Below are 15,192 nucleotides of genomic sequence, written 5' to 3'. Positions count from 1 at the left end.
GAGGGATGTGTCAACAGCAGTTTGCTAGGCACCAAAAGGGGTCCCTCACATTCTGTGACAAAGTAATAAACCATGTTTAAACCAATCAAAATGTAATTCAGCATGGAGAAACCAGTTCAGTGCATTAAGTGACTGGAAAACATTAGCAACGACCAACAAAAGGAAGATTAAGCTGCCAACAGAAAACTAAAGAAAAGATGTACCCAACTGGAAACTGGAAGGATAGAACCCACTTCCTTATGCAGTAAAATTACTGTCAATCAAATCAAACACTTGATTTGAAAATTACTAGTCAGAAACTTTTTCCTACTCTAAGCAATCTGTGTGTCCATTACTCTCTGGTTGCTAGATCAGCTAAATATTTCAAAAGTGTTATTTACATATTAGATATAGAAGACAAAATAAGAAAGGACTAGATATATTAATTTAAATAACAGAGTAAATTCAGTTTTTAAACACTGTTCTTAAAAGTTTTGTTCAGATGCCTGAAGATCAACGGCATAACAAATTATGGATACTAAAATACAAACTTTAGGAATGGATCACATTCATAGGCTTCCTTTGAAAATTTTCCAAAAAAATATATACTGGTGTTATCTGACCAAAAAAAACACATCTCGATTGTTCAGAATTTCATCTGGAAGCCCCAGAGTCAGTTCGAGATCCCAGCATAAATACGTAGTACTGTCAGGAATGTAGAAGTGCAGCTGGTATGGAAAACAGTTCAGTGGTTCCTCAAAAAGTTAAACGTAGAATTACCAGACAACTTAGCAACTCAATTCCTAGGTATATAACCCAAAGAACCGAAAACAGGTACTCAAACAAACACCAATATTCCTAGCCACAGTTCACAAAAGCCAAAAGGTGGAAACCACCCAAATGTCCATCAATGGGTGAATGAGCAAAGAAAATGCAGCATATACGCACGATGGAATATTATTCAGCCATAAAAAGAATGAAGTATCGATAGATGCTACAACCGGGTTGAACCTCAAAACCATTATGTGAAGTGAAATAAGACAGACACAAAACATCACATATTGTATGATTCCATTTATAAGAAATACTCAGATAAGGTAAATCCATGGAGACAGAAAGTTGATTAATGATTGCCAGGGGCTGGGGGGGGAAGGGGGAAATTGGGAGCCAACTGCTTAATGGGCACAGGGTTTCCTTTCGGGGTGATGAAATTATTTTGAAACTAGCTAGAGGTGATCAGTGCCTACCACTGTGAATATACTGAGTGCCACTCAATCATACACCTTAAGATGGCTAATTTTATGCTATATGAATTTTACAGGAATTAAAAAATATCTAATGTAGCTGTTACATGAAATACGTAAAGATGTGAAGGAAGATGTGCATTGGGATTTAGTCAATCCTGATCAGAAGCAGTAATATTTCAACTTGCTTTAATACAGCATAGCATTCTACAACTCTTCCTCTGATTGGATATAATCTGGGATCTTCTCCATTACATCCAGCATTCTAAGGTTTACAATGTGAGTCTATTATACTGAATTTCAGATTAATTCCCACAACACAAATGGTATTGCCCACCCAGCTCATTCAGGAAAAAGCTAAGTTAAAAAGCATTCTCATCTAAATTACAAACGAAATAGAACCTAATTATTTACTGTTGTGGAGAGCCCCAGGGAGATTTCTTGGTGGTTTAGGACCCTCTGAAATCACTTTGTAAGTCTGTTTTTGCTTCTCAAGAGAAAGATGGGATAAACAGATTGTTTGCTACCGCTGTTGTTTTAATGGAAATGTTCTACAAGGATCAGATTGGTCCTTCCAAGAAGCAGGCCGTACAATACAACATAACAAGGGAAAAGAACAAGCAACATTTGCAATTCTGTGTTAAAACTCCACACACTCTGGAATTAAAATTCCATCTCTGTCTATAAAGTTTCCTTGTTTGCAGATGTTTTCGATGTGGTAAGGAAGTTTTGCACGGGTCCGGAATTTCTGCCCTGTGGACAGGAATAGGAGGTGGCTGGGCTACGGCTGAGGCAGCAGGGACCCCCCTGTCAGCTGCTATCATCTCTCCTCCAGGCCGAGCAACAGCAGCAGTCCTGGGCCATGAAATATTTAGATACTGAGATCCTCGCCCTTAGGGACGTAGACTGGGATCAGCAGCACAGGCAATAGCTGGTACTGCCTCGCACTTCACAGAGGGAGTTAAGAGATGGCAAAAACCCTTCTTATGGGTGTCCATCCTTCACTGCCCTAAAACTGCTGTCCCACTGTGGCTGCAAGAGAGGAACTACAATGCTGACAGATTCTAAAAATACAAAACATACATATTTCACAAGTTGATGGTATACAGGGGTCACGTCTACCTGTAACTGTCAGAGGCTACAGGTACTTGCCAGTGTTGAATTAACAGAGGCAAATGCCCAAGTTGGCTTATCTCAGCTCACAACGTACCTAAAAATCATTTAATATACTACCAGTGACATGCATACCATGCTTTGAGAAATGCCAAATGAAACCTTATGTTAAAAAAAAAAAAAGCAACTTTTTTTTTTGGCCATGGGTCACGGGCCCAGCTGCTCCGCGGCACGTGGGGTCTTCCTGGACCAGGGCACGAACCCGTGTCCCCTGCATCGGCAGGCGGACTCTCAACCACTGTGCCACCAGGGAAGCCCAAAAGCAACTATTTATTCTAACAAAACAAACAACTATGGCTATAGATTGAAAGTCCCAGATTTCCCAGATGAGTTGCTGGTGTTCAAAAGTACTAGTATAGCTACCATCTCACAATAAGAACTATATAAACATGCTTAGAGTACCCTATTCATTTATTCCAAGAAGCATGTTTTTAAAAACATGTAACAGCTCTGAAAGTGGGAGGCTTCTCACATCTCATGGCACTTTACGACCACCGTCCACCAGGAGGCAGTTGTGATACCGTTTTCATAACCTGTGTATGCTCGGATATCAGAAGCACAGTGTGTGCATCCACAGCAGGGAATAAAATCCCAGAGGCAACAGCAGAGCACACCTCTACCCCTAGAACCCAGAGGCTGCGGGGAGGAGGCCCTCAGTAACATTTCGGGGGCAGGAATCAAAATTAGGCCAGGACTAACTAACTGCAAAGCTATCTGGATAAAGTCATAGATTTGATGTGCACAATAATTGAAGGAAATAACAACAAAAAATTCCCCTCACATCTAGTGTGCTTCCCACCCAAGTAAAACAAATGTTTATCTAGTAACATCTCTGGGATTGTGTGAGCTAGTGCACTGGGCAAAAATTTGGACCAAAGCAAACTGGCAGCTATGTCCCCAAGCATGGCGTCGGGAGATGTGAACGCTGCTGGCAGGGAGGGCAGAGCCTCCCCGCCCCGATGGCATCACGCCTGACCCAACTGCACATGTTTACAGTATCCGCCTCACTCTCAGGCATGTCATCCCAGAATTAAAGAGTAGCTGAAAGAAAACCTGATGTGCTTCTATTTCAAAAAATATTTACGTACACTTCTGGGTCTGACTCAAACATGTATTTTCTCTGGCACTGATTTTTCACCTCCCTTCTTTATATATTATTAATTTATTGTCTTTTTTGTTACAGGCCATTTCAAATTTTTCATGGAAAGAGGCGGGTTGTGAATAAATGAAAGTTTCTAGTGCTTGAACCAGCTCTTCACTTATTCACTATTTCATTCAACAACTATTGAGTGTGCTTATTAGCAAGAGGGGGTGTTGTGTGTAAGGGGTGCACACACACAATTGCACTCTGTAATTCCTACAGCTGAGAACGAACAAATCATTAAATTAGGCACTGCTTACATTTTCCAAAGATACTTCTATCAAGATTTTTATAAAGTACAGAAATGTTTGGTGTACATAATAGATAAATTGTTACGCACCAATTCGGCACTAATTACGAAATGAACTCAGACATGCCTAAATCCAAATCAACTGTAACTCTGGAAAAATTTAAAAATGCATCTTTGTTTGAGGATGTTTGTACCCTATAATCTGAAAGAGGGTTGGACAGTTAACCATGTTAACTAGTCATGTTACCATGTTACATCTAGTCATGTTATATCTAGTCATCATGTCGTTAGGCGTTTTCTTGGCTGTGACACTTTCTCAGAGTTCCCTTGTTTTTCCTGACCTTAGAGAATAGAGTGTTTATGTACACTCTTTTGTCTTTAGTCTTAGGGACGCCATTCACTTCCATAGTCGCTTTGGTCAGCACCTTTCTGCCCCACTCTGTCCAATAAGGTTGTGTCATGTATTTGTAACAGTTAGCTTCTTTTGTCACAGTCTGCATCCTATCCTGGGATCCCTTGACCTCCTAAATGATTTTTAGAATTTGCATATAGTCTGGATTCATTCTTTGTGTGTAAAGTTCAATGGGTTTTGTCAGATAACCACAATGAAAGCATCACACAGAATAATTTCGCCACCCTAAAAATCCCCTGTGCTTCAAGTATTCAACTGGTCCCTCCTTTCCCTCAAACCCTTGATCATTTTACTGACTCCATAGTTTTGCCTTTTCCAGAATGTCTGTGCAAATCATACAGTTAGTAGAGTTTTTAGACTGGCTTCTTTCACTTAGCAATATGCATTTAACATTCATCTGTGTCTTTGTGTGGCTTGTCCACTTTTTCTTACTGCTGAATAATATTCCATTATATATGGATGTACCAGTTTGTTTATACATTCACCTATTAAAGGATTATCATCTTGGCTGCTTCCAGTTTCGGCAACTATGAATAAAGCTGCTATAAATATTCATGTGCAAGTTTCTGTGTGGACATAAATTTTCAACTAATTTGGGTATATACCAAGAAGCATGACTGCAGAATCATATGGTAAGACTATGTTTAGCTTTATAAGAGACTACCAAACTGTCTTCCAATTCTGCATTCCCACCAGCAATGAATGAGAGTTCCTATTGCTCGACAACATTGCCAGCAAATGGTATTGTCAGTTTTTTTGTATTTTAGCCATTCTAATAGGTGTGTAGTGTTATCTCACTATTATTTAATTTGCAATTCCCCAATGACAAATGTGTTGAGCATCTTTTCATATACTTATTGGCCATCTGTATATTTTCTTTGGCAAGGTGTCTACTCAGATCTTTTTTTGTTCATATTTTAATTGGATTATTTGTTTTCTTATTGTGGGATAAAGACATTTTTAATGAATTATTTTTTGTTCAGATTTACATAATTTACTAGAGAACACATTATAAATCAATCTCATCATTTCATCTAGGTCAGCAAAAACAGAACCAATCTCATCATTTCATCTAGGTCAGCAAAAACAGAACCAATAACTAACTACTTGAGTCTTTGGTTTTATTTTTCTAAAAAGCAGCACATAAAATGAAATCAGTCCCAAATGTCACAATCTCTTATGGAGAAATAATTAAAGAAATTAAGGTACATTCACGAAAACAGTGCACTACAGAGCTTTGAACAAGTTCATTATAAATTCTGAGCACATTCCGGCTTTATTAAAGATTGAGAGTTGTATTGTTTAAAATACAAGCCACATAACTGGCATAGCCTGTCCACTATCAGAGCTCTGGCAAACATCTATATTCTATTTCCATACCTCAGTAGAACTTAATGATGCAGATTCCAAGTCGGTTAACTGGTCATTTTTCTCAAGCGGTATTGGGCATTTTATCTGGAGATACGGCTAATTCCAATTCAAAGGAAATTAACTTCTCTATTTTCTTTAGGAATTATAACTGTATTCAATGAGTCAATGTGATGGATGCATTCAACCACTGGTTTTTAAAAAACATCTAGTGAAGATGTTTTTGACTTTCTCTTTGTGTGAATTTGTTTTTTGAGGAAAAAAAAATCTTTGGCAACTGTATGTACTAACTGTTACTCTATAGTGTTTGACACAACCAGAAAGAAAGGTGCTTCTATTGTTCCCATTTTTTAAATGACCCCCCCACACACACTTCCAGATCCACCTAAACCAATTATTTAAGATCTTATAGAGACAGCTTTCCCTGAATGATACCAGAAATTCAGGCCATTCATTAGGTTGAAGATCATCTTTCCTTCTGAAAAAAATCCATAGGGAAAAAATTCAACTGAAGCCTAAAATTAAAAACAATTTAACTGTATTTTTAAAATATAGGGATATGTGAAATGTTACATTAGTATGCTTTTTAAATAACAGTAGGTTACCTATAAGCACTCATCATATAGTAAGTTAGTCTTTCTATTTCAATTATGATTGCCAATTCATGGTAGGAAATTTAAAAAGCAAGAAACAGAGGTAATCCACAGCAGTACATATCCAAATGAATCACAAATCTTTTGCAGTTGTTTCTAAAAACAAAACAAAGCGTATACACACACACACACCAAACAAACAACCAAAAAAACCCCCCAAAACTTAAAAAAAATATATCTACAGCCCTAGGGGATTAAAAATAGAAGTATAATCAACAGATTTGTTATTAAGAGGTTTGACTGCATTTCAAGTTTGGAAATATAATTACATTTTTAAGTATTTTATACTATATCTCACTACATACATAGTGCGTCTTTTATTTAAAATGAATATTAAGTTTTTTTTAAAATATACAATGACATATAGAAGAAAATAGAACAAAACAGGCCAATGATCCCAAAGCCTAGAATAATCTGTTGACACACAGAAATAAATAAATGAAATATATACACATGATTTGATGATTCAAAAGCTCATTTAGGCAGACAGTGAGAAGTGAAACCCATCTAACCCTACCCTCCCAATCCAGGCAACATGTGTTACCTTCTGCTTCAGATATACCTGTTATTGAAATCCCCTCCTCCCTGCCACTGGAGCAAAGTCAATCATACATACAACTTTCGACATATTTTTTACAGAGAAAATAATTTATTTTATGGGGAAACATTTCTGTTCTACAACATTTTTGGCTACTGCTGCTAAGATCATGAATTTTTAATACAGAAGAATATGTTGCTATCTCCTGTTCTTGTTGGGTCTAATGAAAGTAAGGTTCCTTTCCCAAATGAGAACTAAACATATTTATTCCTCATTCTGTAGTGTCCTTGACAACTAGGTTAAAGAGTTGGTATTATTAAAAAAAACAACCAACTCTGGTGTCCCCAACTTTTTAATTTACAAAGAAGGTCAAGAGCTGGAGGTTAGGCAAAAATAATTCATTTCAATCATACGACAAATTCTTGATCTGTAGAAATGTTTACTGCTGTTTTAAACACCACACTTTGGGATGATTTTGTTTCACAGCAATAGGCAAATTAATGTAATCCATTCAATTTTTCCTAAAGGTTGCAAATATTACTAAGTTTTCTCAAACGTAAAAGCATTCTTCCCTTGCTTCTTCCGGCTTTCTCCTTCTGCCAAACTTCTCTAGAGAGCCCCTACCAATCATGCCACTTAAAACTGCTTTCTCAAAGGTCAATCAATATTCTCATAATTGCTACATCAATGGTCTCTGCTTCTTTCTCATCCCTTTGATGTCCATGCATCTTTTGACAATTGGAAATCTTTACATCCTTGGCTTCCACAATACTGAATTCCCCCAAGTTCTGACCCAGGCTCTCCGGATTAATTTTCTGACTTTCTTCATGTGCTGTATTTTTACTCAGATCCCTTAAACACAGGTTTAAGAACTCTCAGAGTTCCAAGACTCTGACTTCTGTCCCCATCTTTTCCCACAACAGGTATGGTAGTAACAACAGCTGCAACCAGCACAATTAAAATTTATCAAGTACTAATGTGCTAGACCTTATGCCAACCTCTTTACATACCCTACATATCATCCCATACTTGCCTAGCCTCTTAACTCCTTGGTGCCCAAATACACTCTGCAATTCTGGCCTATCTACCACTTTAGTCAAGCCTTCTTACCTTTTCCGGTAGTAAACTGCATTCCAAGTACCTTATTCTCTCGTTTATCACCATCTCCCCAGTGTTTAGAACAGTGCTTGACACACAGTAATGTCTATGAAGCACATGGTAGTATATCTGCTGCATAAAAGACTGGAAAATCCACACACATCCCACCTCTTTTTGACATAGGGTGGACTGCCATAAAAAACAGACTATTGGCTTAGAGCTCACAACTATTATAATTAGGAATTCAACCTGCTTGTCCCATTTCTAAAGCACATGTCATTCCATGTATATTATAAAGTACCAGCATATCAAAAGTTGTGCAAGACCTCTACATAGAAAACTGCAAAATACTGAGTGAAGTTTTAAAAGTTCTTAAGAAATGGAGGAATATCTCATGGTATATCACAAAAAGTCAATACTGTGAAGACGTCAGTTCTCTCCAAATTGATCTGCAGATTCAGTGCAATTGCAATCAAAGTTCCAGCAAGATTTCTTGTGAAAATTAAAACCAATTCAATAATTTATATGGTAATGCAAAGGGCCAAAATAGAATAACAATCTATAAAAAGATGACTGGCAATATTATTTTGGTGAGGATGTGGGCCAATCAAAACTTTCTCACAATGCTTTTGCAAGCCTAAGTTGTACAACTACTCCAAACACTGCTTGACAGTATTTTCTAAAGTTAAATCCACATATATCCTGTGATCTAGCAATTCTCTTCTTGAGAATTAATTCCAAAAAAGGTATAAATGAGACCACCAAAAAGACACTCAAAAATGCTAATAGCAATATTATCTATAAGAGTTACAAACTGGAAATAACCCAAATGTCACTCTATAGGAGGGTGGATAAAATGAATAGTGGCATATTTATACAATGGAACACTAGACATCAATGAAAATGAAGTTGCAAACTACATGCAACATGGGTGAATCTTGAAGAATAATGACTGAAACAAGCTAGATACTACACTACGCTGTATTCTACTACATTATCCCTTATTTTCAGCAATATACTGTTAAGTGTTAGAAGTTAAAATAGAGGTACTTTTGGGGCAAAGAGAGTGGGTAGTTGGGTGGAGACATGAAGTGGTCTTTTAGGGTGCTAGTAATGGCCTATTTCTTGGTTTGAGAAGTGGTACACAAGCATGTTTACTTTGTGATACTTTATCAAGTTACACACACAAGACGTGTACTGTAGTATATGTTATACTTTAAACTTGACATACTACGGCTGAAGGAAGCAATATTCATGGAAGACCACACAAAACTGTGGTCCTTGGTCACTTTTTAAACCAGCAATCACCATATTGAAGATGAAGGGGTTCTTTCTGAAAGAAACCAAGCCTATCTTTCATTATCACAAGCCTTTTACTACTATATTTATTGATCAGAATAAGTTTGAAAATCATAATTACAACACAGCGTTGAATCATATGGCACTGCCATGTTTATAAGTCAAAAAGTCAAATATTGACAACTGCGTTTACTTAATGTAGACAATATTGTTGTAAGACAGTTTCACTGCTATGACTTAAAGACACGATCAAAATAATCCCATCAGTAGTTACATATAATAATATTTGGAAATGAAGTCCAGAGGACACTTTCTGGAGAGGAGAGAAAAGGGAAGAGGGATTAGAAACACTTATAAAAACCCAAGGTTATGGTTGGCACAGTAAGAGGTAACGGTAGCAGGCAGACAATCGGCGGGAGAGACAAGATTCACATCTGCAGGCAAATATGACTTGGCCTCCCGTCTCCCCTCCCTGTTCTAGCAGTGGTCCCTGGACCACAGCCTTTCGGACGGTGAATCCCTCAAGCAGCCTAGGCTCTGCCATTTTTGCTTAGACCCTCTAAGAATCACCTACATTAAGATACGGCCAATGTCATTCCCTTAGCTTTTTTCAAAGGCAGCTGTAATGAAAAGCTGTAGGAAGTCTGCCCGTTTTGCTGCAAAATTTTTGTAGAGTGTCTATTATACCATTAAGTGTTCCCAAATAAAAACTCACATGAGAAATTCTATTCAAGGAAAAAAATGTCTTGTGGATGAACCGATATGCATCTTCTTTCTAACAGCATGGTAACTTACATTTCCATTTTACACTGGGAAAAACAGCTAAAGGTGGAGTTCAATTATAGTAACTCTATTGACTTCTACTTTTTGCAAGTTTGCAGTTAGTGATGGTCTTTAGTTTTGAACTTATCTATTTTTATTTTACTACTCATATTGTCTTACCTTTTGTTTTAAGTTTCCTAGAAAAAAACCCCAATATAAATAAATCTAGTTCATATCAAACTCATTATTATGCAGTTTTTTCTAATACACCTTATCTATAAGTTGGGGACTAATTGTTAAGTTATCCCTTTACCTTTGGAGATACAAACTCAGTCAGAAAACCAAAACCCAGCACTTATTTGAGCTATAACATGGCTCTCTAGTAGCAATTGCTTAGAACAGATTTCTCTACATTTGCTAAATAATTTGTGATTTTACAAACTGCTAAATAGATTTTTTTAAAGGGATCTCAGGGAATAGGATTGGGTCTTGTATATGGCTTACTAGGACATTTTTCAGGATATGAATTTGTGGTTTCAAATACAAAAATGCTTTTGGATATTTCAAATGTAACTTGAAGTAGGGTGGGGTGGATCCAAACTACTTGTACGCAACCCACACATGCACATGCACATACATGGCTAAAATCTCAGCTGTTAACATGTCAGAGTCCATATTACCTTGGCCGTCTGTCTCTGCATGCTAGACAGCACATAACAATGTCTAGATTCTGTTATAGCTTCTATATTATTTATAACTCATAACATGTTTTTATATTTCACATTTGGAAAAAAAAACTTTTGGCTAACCTAAAGAAACAAACTGACAGGGATTTCAAGTATTGCAAAAGAAGGGAAGGACTAGTTTTTAGGAAGCAAATAAATTCTGGAGAAAAAGAAGGGAAGGGGAGAGGAGAGGTGGGGAGGGGAGGGGATGAAAAGAAAAGAAAAGAAAAGAAAAAAGAAAAGAAAAGAAAAATGTTTGCTTTCAAATAAAAGGCAGCATCTATCTACCCGTGCAGATTGATGTGATTAACAATTCCTGGTTTCCAGCTTCAGATTTAACACCACTTGGCAGGCAACTTTTTTTTTTTTTTTTCGCGGTACGCTGGCCTCTCACTGCCGTGGCCTCTCCCGTTGCGGAGCACAGGCTCCGTACGCGCAGGCTCAGCGGCCATGGCTCACGGGCCCAGCCGCTCCGCGGCATGTGGGATCTTCCTGGACCGGGGCACGAACCCGTGTCCCCTGCATCGGCAGGCAGACTCTCAACCACTGTGCCACCAGGGAAGCCTGGCAGGCAACTTTTAAACCTGCTTTTACTTCAGCAGCCACTCTAAAACTTTTTGTCACTCTCCTTAAGCTACCTACCTAATCCTTCCTGTGCCCCCTAGCAAACATTTGTTGCCCTACAGCTCAAATCTTAACTGTAAGTTACGTCCATTCTTATTTCTTCCTTCAAGTCTTCAGAAGATGAGATGCCTGCCCCCCATTTTATATCCTTGACCTGTTTTCTTCCCAAGTTCCCTGGGACCTTGTTCTAACAATGTTTCTTCTCTTTCCTGCATCTTCAATCTCCTCTCTCCTGGCTCCTACTTTACCAGCTAAAAATCACACTTTAGCCATTCCCATTCTTTAACGCATCTTGTCAATGAATTTCTCTTTTCTTTCTCAGCCCAAAGACTAGTTCACACTGGTTGCGTGCACTCCCCCTGCCCCACTTCACTCCTCCACTGACTGTCACCCCGCTTCCATCCTCTCCCTCAGTGAAGGTCACTGATGTCTTCCTAACGGACAAAGTCAAAGGCCGCTTCTTGGCCATCACCTCAGAGGACTGACGTGCAGCACTTGATATGGTTAATGGTCCTGGTTTTCCTAACCTCACTCCTCTGCTTCTCTCCTGCTGACGATCTCCTCCAGGTCTCCTCTGCCCCCCACAGACATGCGGTTTCCTTTCAGGTTCTATCTTCAATCCCCCTTCATTTACACTCTCCATCCTTAAGCGATGTAATTCAGTCTTTATTTAACGACTCCAGTTAACACACAATAACAATACTGGTGTTTTCATTAAACCTATACATTCTGATCTACATCTCTTGGCTGGTATTTTCCCCCGCTCTGTGGGGTCCTATAACTAATGTGTGCTCTCTCGGCAAAAGGAATATCCTACCCATGTTTCAAACTCAAAATGTCCAAACCTCTTTATTCCCAGCTAAATCTGTTTCTCTCCTAAATTTCTCATCTCCAATATAATCCAAATGCTGGATTTCCCCACCCCTTTGCTCTCCCCTTTCCCAGCTCATCGAACCCTAAGATTCTGCCACCTTAACATCCACTGCACCAATCCTCTCTCCCTTTCTCCTGCCAGAGTTTGAAATCCTGGTCTCACTTTCAAACATTAAGGAATCCAGGCCCAGCCTCCTCCTCCTACAAAGTATCCTCCACACCGTGGCAGGTTTATCTTTCTAATACACAAATTTGTCCTGCTCTGCTCTCCTACTTAAACCCTTACAAATGGCCCACCAGTGCTACAGGGACCTGCCCTCCTCACCTCCTGAGCTCCCTGCCCCCAAGTTCCTCACCCCCAATACTCTAGCAGCCCTGGAATAACTGCTCCTTGAAGAGATCTACAAGCCTTTAGTCTTGCTGGTCACTCTGTTTTGACTGCGACCCATCCCTGCTCTTCTGCCTAGCAAATTCTGAATCATCGTTCAACACCCAGCACAGACATCATGTCCTCTGGGGAGCCACCCACTCTCTCAGGTCCCTGGCAGCAGAGATCACCTCCTCCGCTGTGCCATCTCCCACGCTGCACACTTCTCTCCCTGTCCTAAGTACTCGCCCCAGAAGGATCCCTCGCCCCTCTTTGGAGATTCAGGTCACCTGGTCTGGAATGTGTTACTGTTTATTTAATTATTTGACAGAAATTATCTTTTTAGACCCTGTTCCCCTCTACTGGTCAGATTCAGAGCTGTCTGAGGCTCGCCAGAATCTAGCACGGGGGTTGGAACAATATAAAAAACACAAGAGTTCTTCAGGTTGGAGATGAAGAATTCTGAAGTTACTTAAATCTGGGTTTACATCCTGGCTCTGCTACTTACCAGGCTCTGTGAACTTCAAAGAACCATTCTCAACATGTTTTCCTGTTTCTGAAACGGGGATAATAATACCTTTCCCACAGACAGTTGTGAGGATTATATGAGATAACAGGCACTCAACAACTGCTAACATGAAGTACATGAAATATTTGGGGAATTTATGAGCATACTGATCACATAACATTTCGAAAGTTATAAATACTTAAGACGAAAACTAAACATGTGAGCACAGATTAACTTTTCAAAACCTACTTATCAACACATTTACATAGAAGTAACAGTTTAACAGATGCTTTATATTTTTATTAAAACTAAAGGAATTCTTTCTCTTTTGATTTCGGTTGATGCTACTCCATATTTAAAGTTTTTCTAATCCTTGTAATGGAAAGAAGCATAAAATCACTAATTTCATCTACTTTTTCAAACTCAGCATGACTGAGATTCAATTACTTCCCCTATCTTACTACTCAGTAACTCGGGTGCTTCAAAATGAAATTAAAAAGAAGTGACTGAAAGACAGACTGAGCTAACAGGCATTAGCTAATAAGGGGAAAAAACCACATAAATTAGATATGGAAAAGTCATTTGAAGTTAAGACAGCCATTATTCAATACCGTCAGGTTAAAACTGAACATACAAAGATCAAGAGCCACCAGCAAAATATCAATATTAAAACAGGATCATGAATGATTTTCTTTTTTACTTGTTCATTTTTAAAAACATTTTCTACAATAAGCATGTATCACTTTTTACAATAAAATTATTTTAAAATCTTTCGGAAAATGCTCAAAATAAACTGTTAGTGAAAAGGTAGAATTATAACATTGTATATTCCAGATGGTACCCATTACGAAAGAAAATGTGTGTACATTGGGGGGGTTACACATATGGGGACAAAAACCAGAAGGCAATATGTAAATAATGTTCTTGGTTTCTCTGTTGGTGAAATTACCAGTAGTTTTTATGGCCTTTACAGTATTCTGTATTTTCTAATTTCTTTACGATGATCTAGCATTACTTTAAAAACTAACAGCTTTTTGGATTCATATACCATAGAATTCAATCATTTAAATTGTACAATTGGTTTTTTAAAAATTTATTTATTTATCTATCTATTTATTTTTGGCTGTGTTGGGTCTTCGTTTCTGTGCGAGGGCTTTCTCCAGTTGCGGCGAGCGGGGGCCACTCTACATCGCGGTGCGCGGGCCTCTCACTGTCGCGGCCTCTCCCGCTGCGGAGCACAGGCTCCAGATGCGCAGGCTCAGTAGTTGTGGCTCACGGGCTTAGTTGCTCCGCAGCATGTGGGATCTTCCCAGACCAGGGCTCAAACCCGCGTCCCCTGCATTGGCAGGCAGATTCCCAACCACTGCGCCACCAGGGAAGCCCTAAATTGTACAATTGTTTTTAGATAGCCATAAAATTAGGCAGCTATCACCATAATCAATTTTAGAACATTTTCATCACCCCAAAAGAAAACCTGTACCCGTGAGTAGTCACTCATTACCTTCTCTCCCCAGCTCCTGGAAACCTCCAATCTATTTTCTGTCTCCACAGATTTGCCTATGCTGGATATTTCATATAAATGGAATCATATAATATGTGGTCCTTTGTGAATGACTTCTTTTATTTGGCATAATGTTTTCAAGGCTCACTCATGTTATAGCATGTATTAGTACTTCGTTTCTTTTTGTCACCAAGCAGTATTCCATTGTATGGATAGAGTGCATTTTATTCATCCATTTACGAGCTGTCATGAGTTGTTTCCATTTTGAGGCTATTCTGAATAACGCTAGGAGGAATGTTCACGTACCTGTTTTGTATACACATATGTATTCAAATCTCTTGGATATACAACAAGGAGTGGAACTACCCGGTCATCTGGTAACTCCATGTTTAGCTTTTTGACGAACTATCAAACTGCTTTTCAAAGCAGCTGCATCATTTCATATTCCCACCAACAATGGAGGAGAGCTGTAATTTTTCCACACCATTGCTAACACGTGTTATTGCCCATCTTTTTGATTAGAGCTATCTTAGTGGGTCTGAAGTGATAGCTCATTATGGATTTGATTTGCATTTCTGTGATGGCTAATGATGTCTAGCATCTTTGCAGGTACTTACTCTTCTTTGGCGAAATGTTCATTCAGATCTTTTGCCCATTTTTAAGTTGGGGTATTTATC

At 38.6% G+C, this 15,192-nt stretch overlaps 1 protein-coding gene across 3 annotated transcripts in view; it reads right to left on the bottom strand.

Moving 5' to 3' along the window:
- Window positions 1-15,192, bottom strand: part of PLEKHA5 (pleckstrin homology domain containing A5) — a 242,566-nt gene that overhangs the window by 118,845 nt on the left and 108,529 nt on the right. The window lies entirely within an intron of this gene.

This window comes from Grampus griseus (genome assembly GCF_964374135.1).
Source record: "Grampus griseus genome assembly, chromosome: 11".
In the NCBI taxonomy this organism is placed as follows: domain Eukaryota; kingdom Metazoa; phylum Chordata; class Mammalia; order Artiodactyla; family Delphinidae; genus Grampus; species Grampus griseus.
Note: the sequence above shows the minus strand (reverse complement) of the source record. Positions and strands in the feature narration are given on the sequence as shown.